A 19,658-nucleotide genomic window follows, 5' to 3' on the forward strand; every position below is an offset into this window, starting at 1 on the left:
TTTAAATTGAATACCGATTTTTTTGTAAAAAAATTGAATAATAAATTAAATCAAGTATTGATTCAAATAACTATATTTGTTATTAAACATTAGCGAAGGTACGGTAAAACACGTACAAACAGTCCGAGCAGGGGGACGGCTGGACCCCAAAGTATTATTCCGAATTTTCTTTTTGATAGAAAATTAGATTGTATAACTGAAATATATCGTATTTTAGTCGGTTTTCAGATACTGAAATACCAGTTTTTGAAATACGAATTACCGGTATTTCGGTATCTGAAACTTTAACAAAATCGAAAAGTATTCATTTTCTTTATCAAATGTTGCCAAAATTTATTTTGCTTGTGGGAGCTAAAATAAGGCACACATACATATGTATTTGTTTGTTTACGTCGTAAACGAACATTTTGGCATTTTTATTTTATTTTTATAATACCGGTATTGGTATACGAAATAAATTAACGAAATTTAATAATAGAAAACTGTTAAAATAAATTAATAAATATACTAATAGAAAAAAGTAGTAGAACAAATCAAAGCAATAAAACGATAAAGATCAGTGATTACTATAAGTGCAATATAAAATAATAATAAATAAATAATTATGGAAAAATTCCTAAAATTTACTCACTACTCATATGGTTAAAGACATCAAGCAAAACAGCAACACGATACTGTCACAAAATATACAAAAAAGATTTGCTCAGAAAGTCGCTTGATTGAAATCGACATTGAACTGTTCATCATAAAAAATGTTGAGTATCTATGTCGCTGTGAATAGAAGTGCAAAATGACACCCACCAATGTCTGTAAAATATTATAAATAATATATGATATCTAAAATAAATCGCACCGTTACTTTTCAATACAACGGTATACAAAAACATATTAGCAGCTCTTATACTATATCAATAATATATTGAATAAACATGCTGATCATCTTTTAAAGCCTTTGCCGCAATCCAAACTAAACCAACACTTTTCGCACCGTTTCCGTCATAGCGCGTGATGTTTATGTTATAATATAACAAATTTGAAACTATACTTCAAAGAACGCACTTGACAAATATTTATGTCATCTTTCAAGCTTTCGTCGCGATCGAAATAGAGTTCACTGTTTGCACCGTTTTCGCCGCAGCGCGTGATACTTTAATAGTATCGACGAATTTGCATTGGACAAATGCAGCACCGTTGCAGCAGATCGTTACCGCTAAGCGAGAATATTGTCAATCGACGATGACAACCCAGCGACGATGCCGACCATCTCGTCACTGACGGTAAATATACGACAGAATAGTACAAACGTCTCCCCACTCTGGCGCGCCCTAGGTACAGGGTGTTCGCAAAGTGTCCGCACAACGAGGTCCGGCCGATAACTGACCGTGGAAAGACTGAATTCTAATCCCGTTAACGGAATTGCAAGCGTTTCATTCATCCATTCATCCGTGGCTGGGTAGAGATGAAGTCCACCAAGTATGTACATAATACGTCTGTATGTACATAATACGTCTGTATGTACATTGTGAGAAAGTAGTGAAAACGGAACTTTGAAGAACTAACGAGGATTATGCTATATAAAAACGTGCACTGTATTTCAAATACATGAATATACCAAACAAAAACATGTTAACTGAAAAATTTTAGTTTCAAATTAACATGGGAATGATGATTAAAATGTTGATAAACAATGAAACAAGAATTGGAAAGAAGGCAAATTTAGAAACAATCGTATTATTGTTTAGCTCCATCTCCGATGCCGCTTTTAACCATTTTGATGCCAAGCAAAATTAGGCGGTGTATACTAAAAACGCCAAATATTTTTTTTTAAATATAGAAATTTAAAAAAATATTTTTGAAAAGTTTATTTTTTTGTGTAAACCACTATTTATTATAGAAACAAAATAAAATATAGTTTATACAAATCAACAAAAATCTCAAAAAAAATCATTTTACAAAGGAAATAAATGCAAAAGTAGTGGACATCCACGACCTAGCGGCATTCATGTCGTGGTTCGTAAGCGGACAACAGCGTCTTTACGGCATTCAAACTGTTATTGAAAGCTTAACTTTCAAGGAAGTCATTTGAGAGCTACATAATAATTATAAAGGATTCGTAAAACAAAGTTTATTCGATAATTCTTATTATTTTTAGCCAATTACGATTTCCCGAAAAAAATCTTATGAAAAAAGAGTGCATAGAAAATTATATTGATATATAACTAATATACTTAGATTGATCCATTATAACATCTTCCTGGTCATGACAGAGTTACCTCGGAAATTTGTATTTTGTGAATTATTATCTCAAAAGTCAGCCAATTTCTCTAGAAGTTTACTATAGTTTTTTTTTTGTTAAAAATGAAATTAAATGTACGATATGCAATTTCGGAAAAATAACTGTAGTTGATTCCATAAAAAAATATACGAAACATTATTTCTGATTTCTTAAAGAGCCTAAAATTCACTTATAATATAAAAATATTTTTAATAAATTATGAATTTTGTGTTACACTAACAAAACAAGTATCAAGCAAATTGCTAGTTTATGAGAACAAAGCGGGTAGCGCGAAACAACCAGGAGGCTTACTTTTGGTGCTAACTATGTTTTCTGTTGAATGGAAGGTTATATAATTAGAAATAACTAACGATATTTTATATTTAGGGCATTTTTAACATAACTTTCAATATTCAAATATTTTTCAGATGAAATAAGATTTAAACTTATTATAATTAAATACCTATTTTTATGTCTGCACTACACTCTCTGGAAGTTGGCCAAGGTTGGCCAAGGACGGAGAATATAGTGGGTTATTTCGGTCGAGTTCGGTTCTGTCCGCTATAAAATCTCTAGGAGGTTACCGAGAACGGGAGGTATAGTGAGGGTAATTCAGTCGACTTTGCCAGCTTCGAGCGCTTCCGAACATTGTCGGCAAACGGACCGAAGTCGGAGCTGCTCTTTCGAGCGCGAGCGGTGAGATACTTCCCCTTTCGCTCTCTCGCTTATCAGTATTTCAATACTATTTTAAAAACATATTAATTTAATTAACTAGGTTAGCTTCCCGTTGATTAACAACTAACTTATTCTAATCTTTAAACTACGTTGAACTATTTAATTAATATTTTTTGTAAAGCTGACAAACCCATAAGCTTAGTTGTCTTCATTTTTCATAGAATTTTGATAAATTTAGTGTAGTGTAATAATCACTATTTTGCAGATTGATTAATTATTATTATCATTACAATTAACACACAAATCAGTATGGACCGAAATTTATCTGACAATTATTTTTTGTCGTTAGATCTACATATACTAATATTTACTTAAATACAGTTTTACTATTAATTTATAATCAATTGAGTGGATTTTAAATTAGAACATGGTAGATTTTTATTTTTGGAAGCTTTGGATTCGATTTTTCAACATTACATTACTAACTAAATTTATAAAATAATACACAATATAAAATGAGTAATAACAACACCTTTTTGTATCGCAAAAAACTATGCAATGTCCTTTAGTTTAAATATGATTTACCAAATCATGATAAAAACGTTCATGAATAGCTGTATAAAGTCTCGAACACACCGACGCGACTAATGCATTACACACTGCGCGCTGCGCCAGTGTGTTGGAGGCATTATTCATCAAAAATGTGATACAGTATCGCCGAATACGTAAAGGTTCTTTTTTAATGTGTATTCTTTGTATCTACCCAGTAGAAGCCATATACGCGTCTCTCTTCAAATACAAACGCTACGGGCGTCGTTTAACAATTTGCCAAACCGTCTTCCTACGCACAATCGGAAGTACTACGGCAGAATAACGATGCGACAAAATTCGACAAAGACTGTCAAGAATAAAACATAATCAACAGTCAAAGGCTCGGTCACACGAAGTCACAGACCGTGACGATTGACTATGTCAATTCCGTTTTCACTGTCGCGTCCGATGACCGGAAAATCGCAAAACAATTCAATGGAAAAAAGCTGTACCATAATCAAAATGATAATTAACATGCTCAGTAAAAATCGCTATTGTTAAAATATTACAATATCGATATTTGCCATTCGAAAATGAAATTATGTAAGACATTATTTGAAAATATAAGCTGTCAAAATGTAGCTTCCAAATATTATATAACAGCTTAATGATGCACATGCGCATGAGCACTGACGATCATTATTAAATTATAAATAAAATACAGCAATAAACATATAATAATCAAATATCAGATAGTAAGAAACAGCTTGAGTGATTATTAATAATTGACACCTTCGCCGGAAATTGATGGTTTCAAATTTAGAGTGGAAATATGAGCGAGCTAGTGTTAAACTTATCGGAAATTTTAAATTTGGAACGTATTGTATAACCCTGATAAGACATAAAAAATGACACTATCAATCATAATTAAAAATATGTGATTTATTATATACGTAGAAAGCTGTCAATTGTGCAGATTCCATCGCGCGCAAACAACTTCATATTGCGCATGCGCACGAACGGTATGCACCAACTGAAATTGCTTCCTATGTAATAATTATCAAGTTCAGTTCATTATTTCATGTGATAATCGCAAATAGCTCAAATATCACAATCAATCTTATTTTATTTTATTATTATTTACGTAATTCCGCATTAATAAGAAATATCTCATTCTGCTATATTAAAATTATAAATATAATACGTATACATTTAGAAAAATAGAATAAGTACATTTAAAATATTTATTTTTAAATTTAAAAAAAACAAATAAGAATAATATGAGCAATTACATAATGGTATTTACAAATTACAATATGTGTATTTATTGATTTAATTTTATTTGATTAAAGTAACATGAATTCATTAAAAAAATATTTTGCAATTATTTCTAATTGATTTTGGTGAATCGTTAAATGTTTTAAATGCAATATATTTTAAAGAATTTGTGCTAAGTTTCACAGAAAATTCTTAAGGGATGCTTTTTAAAGTCGGATGCAAAGTATAAATTTCAGATGTGTGATTTTTATGAAAGCTTTCGCTCTTAAAATACATTACGATCTGTACACGCGTTTTCGCGTGATAACGCGATTAATTAAAATAATGTAACTTAATCTAGTAAAAATATTTTGCAAACGTAACATATCATTTATTTATCTAGAAATGTCAATATACACATTTAAAATTATTTTAATAGCATGAAAAAGGCGTCACTTTTTTTCAAAACATAAAAATATACACTTTTATCCCTCGGGCCAATATAACGATTTAGGGCGAAAACAAATTATGATGTTGTCTGTTCCTTTTTTATAAGAATGGCCTTTTGCATAATAGTCATAATTAAAACAGCTGAAAATTTGGCAACACTGTCGCTAAATATTTGACAGCGACTGCACTTTTAGTTGCATTTATTAACTGCCCTAATCCGTCCAAATCAACGATCGTCACGTGTCATCGTGACGAATAAAATAAACAAATAGTTTTATTGTGTCAGTTCCTTTTTTATAAGAATTGCGTAACAGTCATAATTAAACGAGGAAAACTCATGTTCAACGGGTAGCCCAACATTTATAATATTATAGTTATGTAATAATAGTAAAATATTTATAAAACATGAATACACGGAATCTTATAATTGCATCAGATTTTGTAGATAACAAATAATATAATATAAACACGGCTATTCTTATCAATGCTAATATGAACTTATGACCTTACATAATTGATTTTAAAACTCTCAGACACAACATCTTAGCCATAATGAGATGTGAAATATAAAAAATCATTAATTGCAATTTCAACTATATGTTTATCTAATTAATATTTAATTACTTTGTTATTAAATATTAATTAGAGAAATTCTGATGAGTATAAGTTTTAAAGGATTGTGAAGTTTTTCTTAAGCAAATAACTAAATAGACACAATCCTGAAAGTTACAAATGTAGTCAGATAATAAAAGTAAAAAAACGTACTTACACCAAGACATTTCTATGAACTGAGACTTATTTAGCTATTTTATCAAAACATACATATAAAATATAATCAGAACATGGCAGGAAACCCTAAAGCTAAACCATCTAAACCAAATTTTGACCAATAGGAGAGCGCAAAAAACAATTGTCACTCATTATTAATATATATTATAAACATCAATGGTCCTAATTTGGACCACTGTGGTACACCGTGAGATATAATTTTTTTCTTTGGAATAAGCATAATTTATTTTAATAAATACTACCTCTTTAGACTCAATTGGCAACATATTGTAATGGAAATCAATTTGAAAAATCGTCACACGAGATTTAAAATGATGAAACGTTAACGAACGGTTTCACCATATCCACCGTAATTACAACACAATTATTTTTAATGGCATCGTATGGATAAAACCATAATAAATAACCGTCTGAGCGAGATTATTTCGCAAATAAAAATGACGAGAGTGCATCACTAATCGCACATAAGACGAAATGCGATTCAGACACATGAACCGGACAATAAACTCGTCTGATGTATCATATTGCAAAGAGATGTTTCATTTACAACATGAACCATGATTTTTTGTAGCATGTTCATTTAGTGTATTGTTTGATTGGTGTGTATACACAATGTTGCGAATAAAAATCGATAATTAGGTTACTGTTACATGGCGAAGCCACAAAAGTATAGTATGAGACATTTTCAATAATTCCATGCATGCTTGTTTTGTAGCGGCATTCAAAACAACGCATACATATGAGTTCAACACTCCGTTCCAGCCCGCGGGCGTGTAACGATGGCCCTTCAGACCGACACATTACGTATATGTTTTCCTCGTTACAGTGAAAACCCGTGAGGTATCAATTTACTTTTGTATTATTTATGCATAGCGAACACACAACCGTTAAAAAGCGAATTCGATTTCTCCACAGCGATTGAATAAATGATCAAATCGTGTATAACACGCAATTTTCAATAAACGTTTTTTTATCTAATTACTGCTGAAAAACTATTATGTTTTTATTAATAATATAAGTATGAAAAGTGAAAGCGTGCGTTAAACTATTATTTTTAAAAAATAATTATGAATATACACAACGCGCTTGACATTTTCGAGTAACGTTGATTAAATAGTAGTTCTGAATTCTAATCAATTGTAAATTATTCACATAATTATTTATCATACAATAAACATTGTATTACATGTTCACTGTCAAGGTTTTTAGATAAAATTTTAGCATCGTTACATAAATTACGAATAATTTTAACGCACATATCGTTCAAATGTAACGTTAAAGATATATTTTAACACCATTTTTTATATAAAATGTGTTTAAATAAAACATTCTCACGCATTGTGTTGAAAAGTCATTATATAAAATGTCGAGTTTCTTTAAGTATTACAGCAATTCGAAACGTTTTGACATAATTTACTTCAATAACACGATTGGTAATAGTTGGAAATAATAAAATTAAATTTTTAATACAAAAAATCTTATATATAATTATTATATTAAAAAAAAGTATTTTTAATATGAAAGTTATTGATGTGTTAAATTACTATATCGAATACAAAATAATCATATGGCTACATATTATATATAATTCAACTGTAAACCAATTCATATAATAATAAATATGCAATAACTGCTAAAATATCGATATAAAATTTTAATTTACAGAATAAACCGTAATCTTTGCGTCGAAGTAAGTTGTTAAATACATCATTAACCACTTCCCGGTCACAGTACTTTTTAAAAATGCCTCAAAAATGTCTTGCACGGACTCACCCTTTCTTATGCAGCGATATAAAAACATGTAAAATATTTTTAAATACTCATTCAAATTAAATTTATAACAAAAGAAGTGTATGATAAAATATCCGCGCGGATGTTTATTAACGGTATTCATTAATAATTTAAAGCATTTTTTGAAATAATTTATTCAGTTTAATAGCTCATTTTTACAATTTAACAATTGCACTAAAACCGTTGTACCTTACTTTATCAAAAAACTACGTTTCCAAATGTACTATTTCGATGTTACCAAAGAGTAATACATAAAAACAATGAGTCTGGTTCCACCCCAGATTATTAATTTTGGCCAAAAATATTTAATAACAATTTTTTTAAGTAAAATTCATCGTTTTTAACACAGCGTTATATGTTTTGAATTCAATAAGAGCTGATTTTTGGACTCTAGAATATAATTATAATTTTTGAGTAAAAAAGATTTTTTTCTTAGCGCTTAAAGCAGATGATAAATTACTCTAAATGAAATGAGAAATGTACTATTGAGTAATATACATACATATTATTTTTGAACAATACTGAAAAAAATTTTTTTAGGGAATACGTAAAACTTTGCTCTAATTGTAGCGCACTCATATGGATAAAATCAGATGTGTCGTAAAAAAGCGCAAATCAATAATATATAGTCAAAATTATTTTTATTTAGATTAAATTAAGATTATCGTGAACCAGCAGATTACCCCAATGCGTCATAATGATTAAAATACAATACATACTATTATTTCTGTACACAAAAAATATAATAAAAATAATACATAGTAAGAAGTAAGATAAAAATCAGAGAATATTACAATTAAATGATACGAACTGGACAAGCTCCTCGTTGCTGACATTAAATAGATCAATGCCAGCGTATAATGGAGCTGGATGGCGAAATCCATAGGCGAGTCAGCTAGTGCAGACGTCCTGGTTCTAACGGGCGTCACAATAGAACGCGAATGTGATTCTCGAGGACTTCCGGAAACCAAAACTGGAATTCCTCGAGAATATTTTTATTGTCTACAGCACCCTTCAGTGATTTGAAAAAATGTTTAGCAATATATAACTTTCTGCGAGAACTCAGTGAATCGTATCCTAACGCTCCTAAAAGAAAGGCGCTGCAATTCGATTATTTAGGGATTCAAAATTAGCCCATCTCCCATGTACAATTTAAATCATTCTTTAGAGACAGTCTGCAATAGATCGAATGCATTTATACAATTTTAAATCATCTTCATAAAGAAAAAAATATATAAAAATTGTAACAAATTATCGGGATCACACGTAACTGTTGCGATGAAATTATTAACAAGGACTTTCTAAAAGCTTATTACAACCATCTCAATTATTAATTGTCTAACGAGGTTGTTAAACTTCTCACGATCCGAGCTTGTTGAAATCTGAGACGAGCATAATAAATGAAATTTTAATAAGTGAATGGCTTTATAATAGCAACGAATTCCGATCACATAACTTATTAATTAATATAATCCATGCATATGATTAAATATTTGAATAATTCAATTTCGAATCATTTACGCCTGCGTGGCTTCGAGTTATTGTTGATGTTATTATTTTATTATTTTAATAGCAACACTCGCTTTTATTACAATTTCCGCAATTGTCGATACTGGCAATGTTGAAAAAATTCGAGAAAGTCAATGCAGTGGTAGTAGTTGGTGATTTCGCCACGGTCGCTGTTCTCAATTCGGAAACGTTTCTAAATGTCTTTATCGGAGATTGACGTCTCATCGATTTTGCGGCCTTACATACATTAATGTGTAATTGTTTTAAAATTTTCCCAATGAGACGCGCCGTGGGAAAACTCGGAGCAAGAAAATAGAAATCTCAAAATGTGGCCGACATTCATTGCGGGCACAATGCACCGGATAAAAATATGGTTTAGTGTCACGATAACGGCCAAATAAGCACCGTGTGGCTTATCTATTGTGTGGTGATTGTGGTTATTAAAACGCCGCAATAGATAATCGTGCGGCTTTTTGTTTTGACTTAATAATGTAACTTTTGCAAAAATATGATTGTACGCATTTTACTCTTACGGTTTACTTAACACTTGATTACACTATCTAGAATAAACTGGAAAAAAAATATTATCAGAAACGGTTAGTGGTGAAGGTTTTGGAGATGCTGTAAATTTATTTTGTTTATTAACTGCGAGTACCGAAACCTCGTAAATGGGATCGAGGACCGGAATATAAAGTAACCCCATCCAAATTTGAGTATTTATACAGTGAAAGTTAATATATTACTATTTTTTCACATTTCATTCATTGGAATATGTTTATATATTACAATATCAGCTAGATATTTTTAATATTTAACAAATGGTTGAATTTCGGAAATTTTCGGAATTTTCGGGAATAAAATAATTTTACAACTTTTTATCGCAATTTTTTTTATCTAAAAAATATTTAGATTTTCTACAATTAAATTTATATAAATTAGCGCAAAAAATGTAATTGTAATTTTATTATTTATTATGGTAGATTATGAAACATAGTACGCACTTGAAGCTGAGTTTTTATTAATAGATTTTAACTATGTATTTTTTAAATAAAAAAAGCGAAATTTTCAATACAAATAAATCATATTATTCTTTACAAAATATTAATTATCGAGATTATTGACTGTTGTGTTTAATTAATAATTTATTTACAAAATTAAATCACTACAATATTTTAGAAAAAAACGTAAGTAACTTTTATGCAAAAATTTCAAATATTCTCAAAAAAAAACGATTTTATTTAATTTTTACAAAATCTTGTTTTTAATAATTTTGACTATATTAATATATTAATACTATTAATTAATTCACAAAAATAAATTAATACAATAACAGAAAAAATTAAATCAAACTTTTTTAATAATCAAATTTTCAAATCTTCTGAAAAACTACTTTAAATTACTCAATATAAACTATATATTATAATAAACAATAATTTAAAAATATTTTTGTATTTTATCTAAGCAAACGTATTGACAATATACTTTAATTTATATTTTTCAATCAAAATAAAATACTATAAAATAATAGTTTGCTAATCGCTATTTAAAATTTTGTGTGATTAACTTGCACTTAATTTGGTGCACTTTAGTTTAAATAGTTTCCACTATAAATTTAATATTTTGCACTATAAATACTTTAGCGTGCGGTTTTCCTTTACATCTGTTGACAGTTGCGAAACGTCCATTTGCTGTTCAAACCAAAACTTAACCTAAACGAATTTATCATACTCCAAAAATATATTTTTTATAGTGCAAAGTATTAAATTTATAGTCAAAATTATTTGAACTCAAGTACATTCTAAAACAATATCATCCTTTTTGCCACAAAGATAAGATTTCGATTTATGTGTAAAATTACATTAGTATTTAACAACAAGTTCTCTTTATATAGGTGTTTTAATGAAATTCTTATTTTTCAAACGTTTTCTTTGATAAAAATAATACAAAAATCAATTATGATAGATAGTACATATTTAATTCATTAGAAGTATTTTTAGATTAAAATTAAGACTAGATTAAAATGATGTATTTTTTATAATAACAAAGGGAAATTTAAATTTCAAAATCCACAAAAATGTGATTGTTTTTGTTGATTTTGAAATTTAAATTTCGCTTTGTTTTTATAATAATACATAATTTTAATCTAGTCTTAAAAAATGCGTCTGATTAATTAAATATGTACTACCCATCATATTCTAAAATAATTGATTTTTGTATTATTTTGACATGATAAAATAAATAATAACAAGTTTTAATTTATTTCAAATCCAAATTAAAATCTTTTAAAAAATCATTTAAATTAACGCAAACATTTAATATAAACCATATATTTTTATCAAGCATTTAAATAACTGGTAATATTTTTTTAATGTAATAAGCCAACCAAGCTGATAAATAAATAATAAATAAACTTTCTACTTTTTTCCACAAAGATAACATTTTGATTCGACATGTAATTTTGCATTCATTATAATAAATTCATACAATATGATTAGTATTTTTCAGTAAGGTTTAATTTTAAATATGATATAATAAATCTTTTAATTTTACCACACAAAATTATGGTAGATTTGGAAATATTTTAGTTTTTGTTACATTTAAATGGAAAATATGAAATTTTTATTATTTTTTTTCCCAAAATATATTTTTGTTGTTATTATCGATTATAATAAAATTTACAATTTAAATAATAAAATAAATAACAATAAACAACAATTATTGTAGTGTTCAAAAAATATTTTTTTACTAAATTTTAAATAAAAAAATCATATTTTTTAACCGTTATTTTTTGTTGTTATATTATTTTAATTTTTAAATGCTCTTTTGTGATTATAAATATATGACTATACTACAATATGATAAAATTGAATGTAACAAACAATTATTCACAAAAGTTCAAAAAAACATTTTGTAAAAAAAATCACTGAGCATTTTTTCTAACGATTTATATTAAAATACTTACAGTTTAATATGAATATAATCATACATAAAAATATAATTCAAATGTAATTATAAGTATTTTTTCTAAGAATAAATTTTAAAATCGACGATATCTAAAACATGCATCTTACAGAAAAAAAAAATTAACAACTGATCTCAGAATGAACCTTGAAAAAGTGATGTCAAATAGACCAAGATTCACATTGGATTGTAGAGACAACACAACGACAACTTTCGATCCTATTGGAGACGGGAAGTATAATTATAATAAAATATTTTATTACACAATAAAAACGAATGCTCATTATCCATTGTCGTCCGGTATGAACTTAATTACGGCAGAATTGTCCATTATGACGGAATTCCGGTAAAAGTTACGCGGATTCGTGCCATGCAGACATTTTCGATCATAATAAATACAAGTCGCGAGTCCAATCGATTGTTTATAGACGCACAAAACACGTTTTGTGCTCAAAGCAAAAAACACACTAAAAACATGATGCAGAATGGCACTATCGTAAATCACGACGGATTAACATTCCTAAATAATTAACATGCCTGTAATTTAATTAATGCGCCAACGGTGCTTGGCACTGGTTTTTCGTCTGGATAGTGCGACTCTTAATTGCTGTATCCAGATTGTGAATCGGCACAATTATAGTAGAAGGAGTGTAGAACATGATATCATGGCCTGTTTTGATCAATGAGCTGCACGCCAACCACCCAGACAAAGTTGTCAACGTCGAGTTTTATTAAAATACATTGATCATGCAACTTTGTGCCTTTGTAGTGAATCTGTAAACGATCCGGCTCATTATTTTAAATGACCAACATTAATACTAGAACGAATGCGTTTGCGGTCGTAGTACAAGAACGTCGAAGATAATGGTTGACTGCTTAGGAACGACATTCCATTAATAGGTGATAAATGTTGACGGTTGAGTTGGTTGGTTTGTGTCAGGGATTTCAAACTATTAGCTGGGAATGGTTACGCAAATTTTAAAGTAGACTTTCCTAAGAGCTGATGTAAGTTTCAGACATTGCTGAATACACCTCTGGTTCGTGGCACTATAATTCAGATTAATGTTATATGTTTGATTACTAAATTGAAAGTCTCAATGAAAAATATTAGATTTAATAAATATTGATAACATTAATAAAATTGATTACAATTTTATTTAACAGATGACATGATGCTATTAAATTATGAAAAAAATATAATTTATTGAATTCTACAAATAAAAGCAATAAATGTATGTATACATATATACAGCACAGTACGAGTATATACATTACATACTGTGCAGAAATCTGTCTCTACTAGTTTATATATTTTTTGTAATTTAGGATAAGATTTTTCACTAAAGGATAGTCCCTTAACACATCAGTGGAAATAATTCTAGTGTCTTTGAACGACTTTAAATATGAAAAACGGTGTTCGCCAAATGTATTATTCTATCGAAAGCCCTAAACAATGCATTGGGCGTTACTAATACAATGAATTGTATCTGTAGACTTCATCCATTTTTCACCGTAACACAGAAGAATAACAAAAAATATAATATCTTCTGAATTAAAAGGAAAACTATACTATTAGCTTACATGTTAAAAATATGTTATCATTGGTTTTTCAATATGTGGGTAGCATAAGATCAATATTAAAATAATAAAATTTGTTTAATTTTTTCACAAATTAACTAAATATTTTGAAGCTCAATATAAATTAAATAAAAAAGATACTTGTTAAGAAACCAATGGTTATGAACTCTCTGCCGCGTTTGGCCCTAAAATCGGCCCGAAAGCGGCCAACAACGTTTTGCTACATAAATACAAGCGGCCCTCGACTATCGACTTTCACACAATTCGCTATTTCGCACATTTTAAAAAAAAACTTTTTTTTTTAAATTATAAACATGAGTGAGAAACGGATAAACTTTAGTGTTGATCTACAAACAAACAGGTCTACGATATGTTCAATTTTGTAAAATAAAAATATAATTAAGGAATACGTTCAAAATTGTGGAAATTAAAGATATATTTCCAGAATATTTAAAGATATGTTTCCAAGAAAACACGGCAAAAAAATGGATGAAATGGAAAAATCTTTGTCATCGTGGATCGATGACTAACATCAAAAAGATGTCTCTCTGAGTATGTCAATTATTCAAGCAAAAGCTCTTAGTTTGCCCAAAAATTGGAAGGATAGATTAAAAAAAGATTTTAAAAAGATTTTTTCAAGCAAGTAACGGTTGGTTTTACAATTTTAAAATGAGGTATTCTTTTCATAAGATTAAATTTACTGGAGAATCGGCTGATGCGGATAAAGATGCTGCAAAAGAATTTATTTCCTAATTATCCAAAATTATTGAAGATGTAGAATATTCCTCTAGCCAAATATTTAATGTAGATGAGACAGGTTTTGTTTGGAAAACTCTTTAACAATGAAAAATATGAATGAAGCTTTCACGCATCTTGACAAATTTTTAAATATTATAGAAGATTGTGATCCCAATGGTGAACGCATACTCAAGTGCGTAGGGCGATCAATAAAGACATAGCATGTTATAAAATACTATATGAAAGAATAGTGAACAGTTAACTCTTGATAACTTTTCAAAGGAAACACCCGCAAACCCCACTTAAACATGTCTCTTAAACGCCTCTTAAACATCTTATATTTACTTGATAAATAAATATTTTAAAATACACACAATTTCAATTTTTTTACTTCCCTCTACTTTCGAACATTCAACATTCGCACACATTTTCAGGAACCAATTATATGCGAAAGTGGAGGGCCGCCTGTACATTTTAAAGTTTAAACTGGTTATGTGTGAGCGAGCGATAGCCAGAAACGTCCATTTGCTGTTCAAACCCAAACCTAGCCTAAGCTAATGTTATAACGGTATATTGGTTAATTCAAGCACGGTGCCGTGATAATAAACAAGTAGCAAAATTTGGTTTAAGTAAAATAATTATTATTAGATGGAAAATTTATTTTTTAAAAATATTTAATTTAAATATATACAATAAATGGCATTTTTAAGTAGATTCGTTGCAGAGTTATTCATGGGGTGTTCACTACATAAATACGTATTCAAATTTAAATAGGTTAGGTGCGAACGAGCGGCAGCGAGTGTTGATCAGAATTTTACGGCACCTGTTTCGATACGAGGCAGTTTAAAGGCGTTCATTTTTAATTAAAATATAATTATATATAAATAAATTAATATTTTTCACAATAATTTTGATCCCCAATAACAGGAAAGTGCCGTAAATTAACTAAATATTCATTTTTATCTTCAAAAGACACCGCGCAACACATTTTCATGGAAACAAAATCAGAACAACCAGCATTTTTAACATAATTTATATCAAAATTTTATATTTTTTTTAAAATTATTTTTAATTCAAAAGTTATAATATTTTACGCAGCGAAAAAAGATAAGTTACACGACTATTGCGCCCAAATGCTTCAGTGTATGTGTGCAAGCACGGCAGTGGTCGGTAGAAAATCGACCAGTACTGTAAAAAATTTAATTGCAGAAATTACTTATATTTCCGAGTTAATATTGTGCAGCTGTGGACTTTTTCAATGGCTGGCATTGAATTTGAGTCTGATTGTTACGAACCTCAATGATGTGAAATACAAAAACATCAATGATATGAAATACACAAACCTCACCATAAAAAAATATCTAAACGCCTACTCACTTATAATTCACAAATTATAAAAAACACATATAGTGCTTTTTTATATCTGTGTATTTTATGAAAAAAATATATAAATAATTTTAATTATAATTATTGTTTCTATTTTTTATTTAAGTAATATCAGTACCGGTATTTTCTGTAACAGATGATTTTACCTTGAATATTTTATTATTGGTCTGTATTGTACATGCAAATTTAATTATGATGAGTTAGATCATTCTATGTAGTTCCTTCCTGCTGAAACATGTGTCAGGATTGTTTTTAATATCAGGTTTGAAGTATTTGAGGTATATTATGATTTAAAACTATTTATAAATCATATTTTATTAATACCAAGATAACAAACTATATACAAACATGTTCTTTAAAAGTACCTGTTGATGGATGATAATATCAAGATATTCTTGATACTGAAGACGCTAACTACTGGCATGATCGTGGAACGACACGAGCGTTTGTGTTCTTAATCAATTTAACATGACATGTTACTTTATTTAACATATAAAAAGATAAAGGACCATCTCGTACAATTTTACAACATTTTTTATCTGCGTTCCACGATGGTAGCTTTGGTCACACTTTTTATATCTTTGCAGATATTAAACTCTGCGTTTAAAATCGGTCGAAAAAGTAAGTTGCAAATTTTCCCAGTGAAAACAAGTACTTCTGCGCCTTTCTTTTTCTCTCGCTTTCGTGTCGAACGCGATTAGATTGCTATTCGCCAGAAGAAAATTTGCGATACGCTGTGTTGTATTTTATCGCTGACCCACTCGGTACAAGGTTGCCTCGAATGGCAATAAAAATAAAAACGACATCCTCTTATCGTTGGTGACGGAGGAAACTAGCGTGCATTGGGTTATCTGCGTACGTACGAAACGTACGCGCAAGCAAAATTACAATAAAACTACACTGGGTATGCAATTATACCTGAGCGGATTGCGGATACGCTAACGGTCGGAATGATGATATAGCAGATTCAGAGACCTAGAGGTCCTGATGTCGAACGCATAAATTTAAATATTTACGCACGCTGAAATGAATAGTAACAAGCAACGGGAAGTGTGTATGTCTTTGAAAACAGCGGAGTGTGCAACTTTAGTTAATATTGTGCGATTGTGAGCGCACAGCGCGATAAAATGAGCTAGACGCGCGGTCGCCAGTAAACCGAACAAGTGTAGCGGGTCAAGTACATTTATAGATACATAATGTGCGATAACATTTTTTACAATAAACAATAATGAAATTATCAGCAATTTATATGACTGAGAATGGGTTAATGTTAAAATGACATTGTTTATAAATAAACGTATAACATACTTTCTAGAGATTATATTTTGCGAATAAATGACCATTTATATCGCGTAAGCATTGAAAATAAATACAATATACAGTTGTATATGTTACATAGTGAAATTATAAAAATCTGCCTAATTCATAAAAAGTGCAAACGCGTTGCTTTATTCATGAATTAGGCAAATTATCTGCCGGATGCGTGAATTCGGCAGGATTTGTAGATATGAGCACTCCCGTGGTGTATTTCATAAGTAGACTAATTGTCATTTCATTATATAAAAATAAATAAATCATTAACTTTATGGTGTTCATCTTCATTTAAAATGCCAATAAAAGGCCAGAACTATATGACGACGGTACGAGAAAACGGTAGCGAGCAAGAGTTACTCATGGGGTGTTCACTGTTCTGAGCAAGGCTCGCAAGCACCTAACCTATCCAACAGTTACATGAAAAACTTGTTATAGTTAATATTTGTATTTCATTAAATTACCAATATCCGGTATCAGTTATACGATCAGATAAAGTAGAAGTACATGGATCACTATTTTTAACGGAAATACTATTCAAACAATTTGGACCATTCAATAAACGACAAAAATTACATTTGACTTAGTTGCAAAAAACACACCAGAGAGCTACTATCTCGATAGCTTAATGCATGCACTCGGCAGATAATTGGCCTAATTCATGAATGAAGCAACAGACTTGCACTTTTCATGAATTAGGCAATTTTTTGCCCATTAAATGATAATTAAATATAATTAAAATTTAAATCAATATTCTTTATATTTACCTATATAAAATGCCTTTATATTATATTACAATAACGGATGATGCACAATCAATATACAATATTATTTTTATCAGTGGATTTGCTTATCGCAAATTATCATTTGTTCGATTAATAAGAAAGCAAATATATAAAACATACCTTAACCCTTAAATAATTACTTCAGGATCATTCGCAAAAAAAATATTTTTTAAATTAAATTATAAAGCTAGTCAATGAAACTGTAAAAAAAGAGACTTAACTCACCAACCGTAAAGTTTAAAAATAGGGTATTAAAATTACTTTTTACATTTTTTCCTTAAAGTAAATATCAATGATTAAATACATATTTACTTAGTTTTATAAGAGCAGTTTTACTTATTATAAAATATTTTTTCTAAATGTATATATAATATATATGAAACATGTTATTTTAAAACCGATATAAAATAATTTGTTAAACTTATTTTTCTAAAATATAAAGAAAAAATGTCAGAACATTAGCCTTATTCCATGACAAGGGAGAGACTTCAAGGGAACTTAACAATGTTGTTTAATACATTTGAATATTTAACTGTAGTACTAAAGTGCAACGTCAACATAAAAGTTATACAGCGCATAGTCAACATTATGTTAACAACGAGCACATAAGCTACCTGCAATAAAAATTATCAAAACATACATTCGTCGGGTTTAAATCGGAATTGTTCAAACATTACAACCGCAGTCGAAACATAACTATACATACATTCCAGCCGTTAAAATGCTATGCAGCAATTGTGTAAACATTGCTTTGTAAACGACCACTTTTCATAGCAACAAACTGCACCATAGTGCACGCACTTACAGCTCGAAAAAGCAAATTTCCACACACTTAGTAATCCGACGTCGCAAATCCTCGACTCGAGGAAAAAAATAATCGCATGGGAACCGTTCGAGAACAGAAAGAATGAGATGAATAAATTCATGAGGGCGCCATGGGAGTATGATTTAAATAGACTCGAGTTAATTAACATACAGACGGTGAGAATGCTACGTAGTCCACCTATGCTAGCTCAGAATCATGCGATAATTACATACGTTTTAATTTATATTATACAGTGAAACTGTCAAGGCCTCATTATTGTTTTGTTTTGGAAAATTTGGAACATCCTGAACCGACAATCGAAATCCCTTGACTGCGATTTTTGACTTATCTTGATTAGATCGACCTTCTTTTCTGCTCATAAGAGGTCACTAATGATAATTGTCTATGTTACATAATATATGATTTCTCTAAATTCGTGTGGCATTGTTTATTTTATCGTTAGAATATGTATACATAAAATTAGATTTTGAGAATGAGTGGAATCAACGTTGATTAAGCAAAAAAGAGAAGCTTTTATTAAAATATATATATATATATACACAATTTGTCATCCCTTTTATGAAGTCGTCTTGAAAATCAGATCAAAAATTCGATTGATGAGCAACAAGAGTGACTTCACAACTAAAATATTTTATAAAATGTCCAAATTTTTACATTTTATCTACATAATTTAAGCCTCTGGAATTTCGGGTATCAATTTTTTTCAAATATCTTAGTTAATATAATATTAGTAACATCCTTGGCCAGCGCACTAAATGTATAAATACGCTGTATTAGGTGTAGTTGAAATGACGAT

The 19,658-nt window shown here is 29.3% G+C and overlaps 1 protein-coding gene across 14 annotated transcripts in view; it reads right to left on the reverse strand.

Annotated features, from left to right (window-relative positions):
• baz (par-3 family cell polarity regulator) overlaps nt 1–19,658 on the reverse strand; it is a 76,366-nt gene that overhangs the window by 19,742 nt on the left and 36,966 nt on the right. For 2 of the 14 annotated variants that reach the window (XM_088183667.1, XM_088183666.1), the window contains exon 1: nt 1,209–1,273. The exons of 10 other annotated variants lie outside the window; for them this stretch is intronic. The gene's annotated coding sequence lies outside the window, so the exon portion shown is untranslated. Of the gene's footprint in view, nt 1–1,045; nt 1,274–19,658 lie in introns of those variants that run through there. 2 more of the 14 variants (XM_088183668.1, XM_088183665.1) reach the window with 1 other exon arrangement.

Source organism: Plectrocnemia conspersa, unplaced genomic scaffold (genome assembly GCF_051122295.1).
Source record: "Plectrocnemia conspersa isolate PC_06_02 unplaced genomic scaffold, ASM5112229v1 ptg000003l, whole genome shotgun sequence".
Classification (NCBI taxonomy): Eukaryota; Metazoa; Arthropoda; class Insecta; order Trichoptera; family Polycentropodidae; genus Plectrocnemia; species Plectrocnemia conspersa.